General features: G+C 35.9%; 1 protein-coding gene across 1 annotated transcript in view; it reads right to left on the bottom strand.

Moving 5' to 3' along the window:
- SPAG16 (sperm associated antigen 16) overlaps positions 1 to 13,026 on the bottom strand; it is a 1,085,475-nt gene that overhangs the window by 506,742 nt on the left and 565,707 nt on the right. The gene's annotated exons all lie outside the window — the stretch shown is intronic.

Below are 13,026 nucleotides of genomic sequence, written 5' to 3'. Positions count from 1 at the left end.
TTGAGTGGTTGAGGGTGAGTCATTGGATTTTCTGTTTAGGTCACTTTAAATGTTTAAAAAGCAATGATTTTTGAGTCATGGACATGAATGCTAGTTTAAGAAATGAATGGGTGTTAATGACATGAGCAGAAACATCTAGGGCTTTTTGGTAAAATATTAATTCCAAGAAAATTATAATTCCATCAGTTTCTTCAGATCCTTCCTTATTGCATGCTCCTTCTATGTGTTCTCTTAGTAACTTTTCTCCCTGAATATAATGAATTGCTTATTTGTGCTTTTTCCCTGTGATTTTGACTGGGAACTGTTTCCTCTGTTTCAATGGCATCAAGCACTAGGATTGACTAATTGAAGTACTCAGCAAATGCTTCCAGAATGAATAAACATATGAATGAATGAAGTTGTGCCATAAAAGAAGAAGGAAAGGTACTCAGTACTTCCAAGAGAGGAATGGCAAGATCCAGATGAGAGTTTGCTTACTTGCTTTCTTTTTTTTTTTCTCTTTTTTTCTGAGAGAAATAACATTTTTTAAAATATTTTATTTATTTGACACAAAGAGATCACAAGTAGGCAGAGAGGCAGGCAGAGAGAGAAGGGGGAGAAGCAGACTCTCTGCTGAGCAGAGAGCCCGATGTGGGACTCAATCCCAGGATCCTGAGATCATGACCTGAGCCGAAGGCAGAGGCTTAATCCACTGAGCCACCCAGGGGCCGGAGAAATAACGTTTTTAAGTGCAGGGGGAAACAATCAGTGGAGAGGGAGAGCTTAAAGGTGGTGAAGGAAAGGTGGATTACAGAGTGAAGAAGTTCTCATTAAAGCTATAAAAGGATATCCATTTTACTTTTCAGATTAGCAGAATTAAAATGAAGTTACTCTATGACAGGTAGTCCTTCACTAACAGAGAGATATTTAAAGCTTTTATTTTGCAGCTTTTCTTTTAAAGATTTTATTTATTTATTTGACAGAAAGAGAGATCACAAGCAGGCAGAGAAGCAGGCAGAGAGAGAGGGGGAAGAAAGCTCCCTCCAGGCAGAGAGCCCAATGTGGGGCTCGATCCCAGGACCCTGAGATCAAGACCTGAGCTGAAGGCAGAGGCTTTAACCCACTGAGCTACCCAGGCGCCCCTTGTAGCTATAATTTGTACACATATTTACCATCCGAAGTTTTACTTTTCAATACTGAAGACCTAAAAATACATTTGTCTAAAAATATCCAAAAAGGAGTGCCTGCCTGGATCAGTCCACAGAGCATGAAACTTTTGATCTTGGGGTCATGAGTTCAAGCCCCATGGTGGGCCTAGAGCTTACTTAAAAAAAATATCCAAGCAAACCTAAAAATCAGAAATAATTTAACCATTCCTGTTTCTCAAACCTGTCCTTCTGATAGACTAGCACACCATTATGGGTATAAGTCTTCATCTAGGATAAGAACTACTGTAATGTATTTCAATCTGGCTGAAAACTCATGTAAGTTTTACATTTTTCTCCCTTGCTTTAAACTATGTGAGAAGAGAAACAAAAATCACAATAGTAATAATTACAACTGGAATGAAACACTTGTAATCATCTTTATACATGCCATCAACTGATATTTTGTCAAGAATAAACAATATTCTCATAAGCTTTTAATAAATTGAGGTTGTTTGGGTGTATGAATCCAACCAAAACCAAAATATATAGAATATAAATTTCTGAATTTCTTTGAAATGTTTTGGCTTTTCAAAAGACATGGTTTGAAATATGTGAAACTGTATGCTTTGGGCTCATGAGAAAATAAGACACTTAAGGACTGAGAGGGAGCAAGAAAGAATGATGAACGAAAATTTAAAAGGTGCACTAAGTCATGCAAAATTCAGGGTTTCCCTCAGCTCCCCACAAATAAAAGAAGTCAAAATACTCAGAAAAGAGAAAAATAGATCCAGATTGTTAGCAAGTACACAAAATCATTCTAATTTACATTTGGCTAGATTCTGGCTCTCCTGGATAGCCCACGTAACCTTGGGCAGGCCATTTAACATTAACAGTTAACATTTCTGAAAGTCATTGTCTTCATTTAAAAATAAAGCTCAATATAGCTTAAAGCATTGTTTCAAAAATCAAACAGGCTTTGTATCCTGCCACATTACTGAATTGCTGTATGAGTTCTAGTAGTTTGGGGGTGGAGTCTTTGGGGTTTTCCATATAAAGAATCATGTCATCTGCGAAGAGAGAGAGTTTGACTTCTTCCTTGCCAATTTGGATACCTTTTATTTCTCTTTGTTGTCTGATTGCCGTTGCTAGGACTTCTAATACTATGTTGAACAAGAGTGGTGAGAGTGGGCATCCTTGTCATGTTCCTGATCTCAACGGGAAGGCTGCAAGCTTTTTCCCATTGAGAATGATATTTGCTGTGGGTCTTTCATAGATAGATTTTATGAAGTTCAGGAATGTTCCCTCTATCCCTGTAGTTTGAAGCGTTTTCATCAGGAACGGATGCTGGATTTTGTCAAATGCTTTTTCTGCATCAATTGAAAGGACCATGTGGTTCTTCTCTCTTCTCTTATTGATTTGTTCTATCACATTGATTGGTTTGAGAATGTTGAACCAACCTTGAAACCCAGGGATGAATCCCACCTGGTCATGGTGATAATCTTTTTAATGTACTGTTGCTAGGATCTTGTTGAGAATCTTAGTATCCATATTCATCAGTGATATTGGTCTGAAATTCTGTTTTTTGGTAGGGTCTTTGCCTGGCTTGGGGATCAGGGTAAGGCTGGCTTCATAAAAAGAGTCGGGAAGTTTTGCTTCTGCTTCAATTTTTTGGAACAGCTTCAGGAGAATTGGTGTTATTTCTCTTTGAAAGTTTGGTAAATTCCCCAGGGAATCCGTCAGGTCCTGGGCTCTTGTTTTTTGGGAGGTTTTTGATCACTGCTTCAATCTCATTACTAGATATTGGTCTATTCAGGTTGTCAATTACTTCCTGGTTCAATTTTGGGAGTTTATAGTTTTCCAGGAATGCATCCATTTCATCTAGGTTGCTTAGCTTATTGGCATATAACTGTTGATAATAATTTCTGATGATTGTTTCATTTCCTTGGTGTTAGTTGTGATCTCTCCCTTTTCATTCATAATTTTATTAATTTGGGCTTTCTCTCTTTTCTTTTGGATTAGTGTGGCCAATGGTTTATCGATCTTATTGATTCTTTCAAAAAACCAGCTTCTAGTTTCATTGATACGTTCTAATGTATCTCTGATTTCTACCTCATTGATCTCTGCTCTAATATTGATTATTTCCCTTCTTGCGTATGGAGTTGGTTTGATTTGTTGTTGAATCTCCAGTTCTTTAAGGTGTAGAGACAGCTGGTGTATTCTGGATTTTTCAATTTTTTTGAGGGAGGCTTGGATGGCTATGTATTTCCCCCTTAGAACCGCCTTTGCTGTATCCCATAGGTTTTGGACCAAAGTGTCTTCATTCTCATTGGTTTCCATGAATTGTTTAAGTTCATCTTTGATCTCCTGGTTGATCCAAGCATTCTTAAGCAAGGTGGTCTTTAGCTTCCAGGTATTTGAGTTCCTTCTGAACTTTTCCTTGTGATTGAGTTCCAGTTTCAAAGCATTGTGATCTGAGAATATGCAGGGAATAATGTCAGTCTTTTGGTATCGGTTGAGTCCTGCTTTGTGACCCAGTATGTGGTCTATTCTGGAGAAGGTTCCATGTGCACTCGAGAAGAATGAGTATTCTGTTGTTTTAGGGTGGAATGTTCTGTATATGTCTATGAGGTCCATCTGGTCCAATGTTTCATTCAATGCTCTTATTTCTTTATTAATTTTCTGCTTCGATGATCTGTCTATTTCGGAGAGAGGCATATTAAGATCTCCTACTATTATTGTATTCATATCAATATGACTTTTTATCTTTATTAATAGTTTTCTTATGTAATTGGGTGCTCCCATATTGGGGGCATAGATATTTACAATTGTTAGATCATCTTGGTGGATAGTCCCTTTAAGAATTATGTAGTGTCCTTCTGTATCTCTGACTACAGTCTTTAGTTTAAAATCTAATTTTCTTATACACTAACAATGAAAATACAGAAAGGGAAATTAGAGAATTGATTCCATTTACTATAGCAATAAGAACCATAAGATACCTGGGAATAAACCTAACCAAAGAGGTAAAGGATCTATACTCGAGGAACTACAGAACACTCATGAAAGAAACTGAAGAAGACACAAAAAGATGGAAGAATGTTCCATGCTCTTGGATCGGAAGAATAAACATTGTTAAAATGTCTATACTGCCTAGAGCAATCTATACTTTTAATGCCATTCCAATCAAAATTCCACCGGTATTTTTCAAAGAGCTGGAGCAAATAATCCTAAAATTTGTATGGAATCAGAAGAGACCCCAAATTGCTAAGGAAATGTTGAAAAACAAAAAAATGGTGGCATCACGTTACCCGATTTTAAGCTTTACTACAAAGTTGTGATCACCAAGACAGTGTGGTACTGGCATAAAAACAGACACATTGACCAGTGGAACAGAGTGGAGAGCCCAGATATGGACCCTCAACTCTATGGTCAAATAATCTTTGACAAAACAGGAAAAAATATGCAATGGAAAAAAGACAGTCTCTTCAATAAATGGTGCTGGGAAAACTGGACAGCAATATGTGGAAGAATGAAACTCAACCATTCTCTTACACTGTACACAAAGATAAACTCGAAATGGATAAAAGACCTCAACATGAGATAGGAACCATCAGAATCCTAGAGGAGAACATAGGCAGTAACCTCTTCGATATCAGCCACAGAAACTTCTTTCAAGATATGTTTCCAAAGGCAAAAGAAAGAAAAGCGAAAATGAACTTTTGGGACTTCATCAAGATCAAAAGCTTCTGCACAGCAAAGGAAACAGTCAACAAAACAAAGAGGCAACCCACGGAATGGGAGAAGATATTTGCAAATGACAGTACAGACAAAAGGTTGATATCCAGGATCTACAAAGAACTTCTCAAAGTCAACACACATAAAACAGATAATCATATCAAAAAATGGGCAGAAGATATGAACAGACACTTCTCCAATGAAGACATACAAATGGCTATCAGACACATGAAAAAATGTTCATCATCACTAGCCATCAGGGAGATTCAAATTAAAACTACATTGAGATACCACCTGACACCAGTTAGAATGGCCAAAATTAGCAAGACAGGAAACAACGTGTGTTGGAGAGGATGTGGAGAAAGGGGAACCCTCTTACACTGTTGGTGGGAATGCAAGTTAGTGCAGCCACTTTGGAGAACAGTGTGGAGATTCCTGAAGAAATTAAGAATAGAGTTTCCCTATGACCCTGCAATTGCACTGCTGGGTATTTACCCCAAAGATACAGATGTAGTGAAAAGAAGGGCCATCTGTACCCCAATGTTTATTGCAGCAATGGCCACGGTCGCCAAACTGTGGAAAGAACCAAGATGCCCTTCAACGGATGAATGGATAAGGAAGATGTGGTACATATACACAATGGAGTATTATGCCTCCATCAGAAAGGATGAATACCCAACTTTTGTAGCAACATGGACGGGACTTGAAGAGATTATCCTGAGCAAAATAAGTCAAGCAGAGAGAGTCAAGTATCATATGGTCTCACTTATTTGTGGAGCATAACAAATAACATGGAGGACATAGGGAGATGGAGAGGAGAGGGAGTTGAGGGAAACTGGAAGGGGAGATGAACCATGAGAAACTATGGACTCTGAAAAATAACCAGAGGGTTTTGAAGGGACGGGGGAGGGGGGTGGGAGATTGAGGAACCAGGTGGTGGGTAATAGGGAGGGCACATACTGCATGGAGCACTGGGTGTGGTGCAAAAACAATGAACACTGTTACGCTGAAAATTAACAAATTAAAAAAAAATTAAATAAAATCTTCAAAAAAAATCAAACAGAATTCTTATGAAAGCACATTTTTAATTCTGGGTAATCTCCAAAATTGATACTGCTTTTGAACAGATTCTCCTGTGATCTCCAGTTCAGTTTTTATGTGGAATTGTTTATCCATATGTCCATAAACAGTAGGATGGTATCCAATTACTGCCATTATACTGTAGTTTCATATAGTTGTGTCTATATACTCAACAGGATTATTTGAATTTGTAAAAGGACTATCAGTCACAATATTCTCAGTTACCATAGAATAGGTATGTATTATGTAGCAGAAAAATATATAACCAAATTATATTAAAATATCTTCTCATACTTTTTATAGGTAAGCAATAAAAATTTTGGTTGCAATGAGCTCATAAAATGATTATATCTGGAAAGCTCTAAACTTAGAATTTATATTACTTGAGAAACATTAAGACACATTTGATTTACATTTAATGTGCCCAGTTTGTGTGGGTCCTCCAAACTTTAAGTTAAATGTTGAATCAAAAAGGGCTAAGACTGCTTTCATCCAAGTTCTTCTAAATCCTTTGTCTTTGATACAGGGCTGCTGGCTGCATTCAGTTGCTAAGTGAGGGCACTGTGGCAGAGTAAAGCATACCAGTCCACACAGAGAATGGTCTTTTTTGAAGTAAATAGTGCCCACAGCCAAGTGTTGTTCCCTTTGTTCTCAAATGATATATCCTTCTTTTGTGTAGAACTCTAGAATCAGCAAAGAACCATAAGTGAAGTGGATTCAGAGACAGCATTCTGTGCAGATTTTGGCTAAGATTCTAGCTAAAGCAGAGAGGCAATATTCAGTGTTCAGGAAAGAATAGGCTGTCCCTGCTTGGTGGCAAAACACTGCTCTTACTTGGTTGGGTATATTGCTTGGAGCTGCAGGTGTACCTTCGTCAGTTGTTTGAGAAACTTCAACTGGGTTTTCAGCTCAGTCTTTCCACTTTTACACAGGAATGGCAAGATGCTGGCAAATGGACTCTCCAGTGCCTGGTATACAGCTTCATAAGACATACTATTTATTGTGTGAGTATGTGAATGATGTATGTAATAAGGAAAGAGAGATTTCACTTATGCATAGAACTGGGTTAATAGAATGGAATAACCACAGAATTTAGGGTTTATTTATATGTACAAGTTTATGTAGCAAGACATCTTGGTACAGAGGACAGAAAAATGTTGGAATTCTAAAACTACTATCATGTTACTAATTCTTTTTGTTTAATCCTGTGCATTTATGTTATTGTTTAGGTTGTAGATGCAAAAAGGCAGAAATTGGTAAGTTAGTTTATGAAAGTTTATATGGAGATCATTAATAATGGTGTCATCCTGAAAATAAGATAGAGATGCCTAGGAATGTCTTTAAACTTTTAGGTATCAATTTTAATCTTGGGAATTATTTTATTATTTAATTCTCTTATTGTATCCAACAGGCTTCTGAGCATTCTCTAGTTGTCATTCATATGCATGCATGTGACACATTAAAATGGAATACTCTTGAAAACCATAACCTGGGTTATTATATTTTGATATATATCTATAGGTACTAAAATATAGTTGCTCTCATCCTTCTTCAAATTGTTTCTATGCATACCTATGACTTTGTCTGGAAAAAGTTATTTTCAGAATATTAAATCTATTTTTTTCAGCTATCTCAAAATTTCTATATTTGACACTTTCTTTTCCTTTCTTTCTTTTGACCCAATGTTCTAAAAGACACAGACACAGACGATTCATTTATTCATTTCACAGTTAGTCACATGCTCCAGACGCTATACTAGACAACTCCATTCATCATCATTCTGTGTTTCTCAAATATACCAAGCATTTTTACCTCAAGATATCTCCACACTCTTCCCCCAGCATTAAGAGGCTATCTCCCCTGGATATTCCATGGCTTCCTCCATGACTTCATTCAAGACCTTCTCTTCAACTTTACCTTATCATGGAGTGCATCTCTGATAATCCCACGAAAAATACTATATCATCACAACTTTTTGCCTCTTTGTTACTCTTTACTGTGTTACTTTTCTCTATAGCACTTATCACCATTTATTAAACTACATATCACTTATTTATTGCCTTTCTCTCTGCCAATGGACTGTAGCATATATGACAGCAGGAACTCTTTTTTAATTCACTGCTATATCTCCAAAGCCAGCTTCATACCTAGTGCATAGGGAATCTCATTAAATAGCTATTGAATCAATGAATTAATGCATGAAACACAATTATGTATATGTTCAAAGTCCCTAAAGTCTTTCTTTTTTTATTTATTTATTTTAAGATTTTATTTATTCATCTGACAAAGTGAGAGAGAGGGCATAAGCAGGCAGAGTGGCAGGCAGAGGGAGAGGGAGAGGGAGTGTCAGTCCTATCACCTTGCGGAGTTTCAAATTACCATCTCTCTAGGCCTAAAATGTGAAGACCCAGGTACTGCCCCTTTTTACACAAAGTTCTAAAATATTCCTCATTTTCATTCAGACCAGGACCCAGCCCTCTTTCTCATAACACCAAAGGCAAGAGCTCTCAATTTGTAGCCCTCCTGTGTGTTTCTGGCCCTTGCTTAACATGGTCCATGGGACAGGCAACCCACTCTTTATTAAGAATGAAATTTTTGCCATGTGCAGCAGACCTTGTCTATAGTCAAACTCGGCTGCCACATCACAGAGTCTGCTTACACTGAAAGAATTTGCACAACTGAATTTCTTCTCTAGTGATTGGGTCTCCCCCAAATAGTTTTATGCTATAATTAATTATTGAGTTTTTTAAAGTTCATTAACCTATCCAATTCTTCCTAAGTGCCCACTATTTACCAGAGATACAAAAGATATGAAGGATATGATATACACATATGACTCAAATTATTTACATTTTTTTCTTTGGCTTAAATTGTGAGAGTTAGGAGTCTGTATATTCGAGATCACTTTTTTCACCTCCCCTTTGTCACTGTAAAACTGCGTCTACTGAGTTGCCTGTGTTGTTATGCCACTGTGCTATAATAAAGTTAAGTCACAACACTATGAAAATCTGTATTATTGAAAGGTTGTTGTTGAGGCTATTATTCACTAGATTATACATTACATAAGAAAATCAAATATTTTTAATACCCAGTGGTGAAATGCCATTCAGGTCTTAGCAACAGGAGTCATTGCTCCTGCTGAACAGTGTGAGGTGATTTCTTTCATTGACAATGAAAATCACATAGCTATCTAGGTCTACTTCTTCCTGTTGATTGTTGGAACACTTAGTACAGAGTTAAAGCCCTCTTCTAGAAATTAAAAATAATATTATGTTTTGGTTTTTATCAATTAATGAAGGCCCATAGAGCCAAACTTTAATACAAAAAATTTAAAGTAGATTGCATGCATTTTATGTATTAACTTTACTCCTGGCTTCATTATATTTTACCTATTCTAAGTTACCTTTCACCCTAATTATTTCTCAAAAAATTATCTTCTTATATTTGTTAGTTCTTTAAATTCCTTTGAAAATGAATAAACCAAATTATAACTTACAACTCTCAAAATGTCATGTGCTGGATCCCCATGTAAAGATCCCCATAAAAAGATAACTGAAACAAACTCTGCCCTTAAGGACCTCATGGTCTAATAAGTCATGCAAATATGTAACAATTACAATATTTTCATAAGCATTTTATTAGATGACATACAGATGATAGTGATAGGGCAGAGAAAGATATAAAACATTTTCTAGGCTTGGGTGGACATGAAGGCTTTGAAAAGGTCAACACATCTGAACAAAATCTGTTTATAAAAGCAGGTGTTCACAATGTAAAAGCAGGAAAGGAAAAAGGATGAGTGTTCAGCATGTGGAAATTGTGGCATAAACAAATTTTTAAGTATTTTGCATTCAAGAAGAAAAGGATAACGGAAAAACAAAGATAAATAGATAAACAACAGCCTAAAAATAAAAGACCTTTGCTACAGTCCTAAAATGTATTAATTTGTAGGCTATGAGGAGAAATTAAAGGGTTTTAAAAGGAGTTAGGAAATGATCAAATATTAATTTTAGGATGTTAACACTGGAAACATAACAAGACCAGATTTTTTTTTAGGAAGAGCAGAAAATACATTTAAGAATTAATAGTGATTTCTATTTTTTAAAAGACTTTATTTATTTATTTGCCAGAGAGAGAGAGCACAAGCAGGAGAAGAGGCAGGCAGAGGGAGAAGCAGGTTCCCTACTGAGCAGGGAGCCCAATGTGGGGCTTGATCCCAGGACCCTAAGATCATGATCTGAGCTGAAGGCAGACACTTAGCCAGCTGAGCCACTCAGATGCCCCAATAATGATTTCTGTTATAGGCTGGCACTTAATTATTGAATTCAGTTATTTTGAAATCTATGCTTTTACAATTACAATAATTCCCAGGTTTTGGCAAATGATTTTCAAAACAAGTGTCAACCTCACACCTATCTGTTCTACTTAGCTAATGGATTTTTCCAAGTCTAAGTAGTATTGAATGCAGGCATGCCAATTTTCTAGCAGAAAATTCCCCTCTAATGATGTTTACCTTGTTTTGACTGCTGATCTAACTTAGTCCTGGATTACAGAATTTTTCATTGTACTCTTTCCTGATTTTCAGGAGTACATGGTAACCAAAACACATGGGTGTGATGCTGAGTTCAAGTCTTGGGAGGATTGCTTTGACAAAATATTTAAGGTTAGCAGAAACAGTATATATACTTCACCACCCAAAGCCAATGTACTGTCTAAAAGCCTTATAGGAAATAGAACAATATATTTCTATGGTTGCAGAAGAAGCATTGCCTCTGTTTCTGGTATAAAATGAGAGATTTTCTATAATTGGAAGTATCATATTGGCAATTAAGATACATTTAAAATTAGCTTGGTAAAAGTGAAGCTCATGCATCACAGAATTCCATAATCTCAAATCTAGGAGAGCCCTTAAATCCATACAATCTGATCACATGTCCCTTGTTTTAATTATTTCTACAGCTATTCTATGATTTTAATGCCCAGTCTCTATTTAAAATTTCTAATAACAGGAAACTCAGTTCATTGGGTTTTAAGTAGGTTCTGTTATAGTCTTCCTTTTATTGAGCTTATTTTCTTCTGTATAAAAAACTTCCCCTCCTCAAGTCAGTATAATTGTTGGCATCATTCCAAATTCAAATAATCCCTCTTTCACTCACTCAGTAGCTTTCAGAGTGGAGAAAGAAAACCAACATATCCTAGAAAAACAGTCCATTTCCTTTCCTTGTCACCCCAATTTTTTTCCATGCTACTTCCACTTTAGAGGTACACAACGTTCTTAGAAGCTATACATCCACTCAAACTTGACTCATAACTGGTCTATTTCTATTAAATAGGGCATATATTTGCATTATTCAAATCCAATCTCATATTCTATCACTTCAAATATTGGTAATAAATATAAGATTATCTGTATTTCCACACATTGAAATGTGAGACTACAGTGTCTTATTTCATTCTCTGAGGCATGAGGTATTCTTTCTTATCCTTTCACTAATTACTTTTCATGTTTCATTTTCAATTGGTTATTTTCTTTTCCACAACAGATCTATTTTTTATGATGACCAGCCTCACATTCAGAGTGAAGTTCTCTTGATAAGATCAGTTTGTTTCAGGACAAAGCTGTTTCTAATATTCTGAGCTATATTGTATTTCTGCCTGGGAACCTAATGAATGAACATTTCAGTTTATGAATCTGCTTTTCAGAAATCCAAACTTCATTAGTTTCAATCACGTTTAAAGTCAGCTGTTTACCTTTCCTTTCCCTCCATCCCTGCAAATGTAGGTAAGAGAAAAAAGTAGTGGTAACAACGCATATATCCCCAAGTCCTCTAATTTCTTCTGGTTTCATAATCACTAAAATGTTTTACTGGTCTTTCTAGGTGTGTCATCTGTTCCACCATAAAATGTGAAGTGGATAGGGAAATGATAGTATTTTGGCAGATTCTCAATCACATTTTTAAAAAACTCTGGAAAATAGCACAAATTTCTCTCGAATTTGCCACATCTTCATAGATTATATCTCCTTCACCAGCGGTGTACCATTCATCAAGGAATTAGTAAATATCACAGTATATATTAGTTTATCTTCTAACTGTGTGAATTCTACATCTCAAGCCTCACAAGTATAAGTGAGTAAGTACAAAATTTATTCAATAATAGCTCTTAATTGTCCTGAAAATAAGGAAAACTATAGTTTTGGCAGAAGTTAGAACTCTTATGTCTCAGTTATATCTTTGCCATTTAAAAGCCTTGTTTTTGTGAAACAGTATTCTCAATCTTTGTATTCTCATCTGGAAAAGAAAGAAAAGATACCTTTCTATTGTGACTCCTAATGCAGATCAAACTAAGAATGTTTGCTAAAATATGAGGCACAAAGCAGTTGTAAACACTAGGTAGTAAAATTTATGGATCTCCATATAATAGGCTCTGAGGAATTATCACTTGCATGGAGCACACAGCTTTAAAGAAATTTAAAAAAAAAAAAGGTAACTCAGGGGTAAGAAATGCATTGTTTTTTAGAAGGATGGTTGCTCTCTTATTGCCATCTTCCAGGAAGTCAGCTCTTTCTTTAAGATGGAATTTTGTAAGCAGAATAAATTTGAACCCCTACTGTGCAATCATTCCATGTAAGGACTAAATTACTAGCTATAGAATAGTTAGCTACAGCAGAAGCTGGAATAAGAAATTATATGTATATCATTTGAAGATATGGATTAACCCTGTGTGCAATGAGCTCAGTGTCTGGAAGTGGTCCACTAGAGCAATGCACAAGTTTTAGCCTGAGACTAATAACAAACAGCATGAAACTCGGAGAGTGAAATCTCTAAAAAATAAAATAGTATGATGTTGAATGGTTAAGGAAATATACGTGGATGTATGAACAAAAAGAAAAGGAATTAATATCTTTAGAGATATTGAAAAAAAAAACCAACAGACTCATAGGTATAAAATGATTGGGTATGGAGAAACTCATGAGGAAATTTGAAATACCACTGCAAGATTCAGAGTAAAGACTGAAGAAACACAGTGGGCATAAGAAACAGAAACAGCAGGAGAACCAAATACTACTTGTTTATTATTATTA

Source organism: Meles meles, chromosome 9 (genome assembly GCF_922984935.1).
Source record: "Meles meles chromosome 9, mMelMel3.1 paternal haplotype, whole genome shotgun sequence".
NCBI lineage: Eukaryota > Metazoa > Chordata > Mammalia > Carnivora > Mustelidae > Meles > Meles meles.
This window is presented reverse-complemented; position numbering and strand designations above follow the sequence as displayed.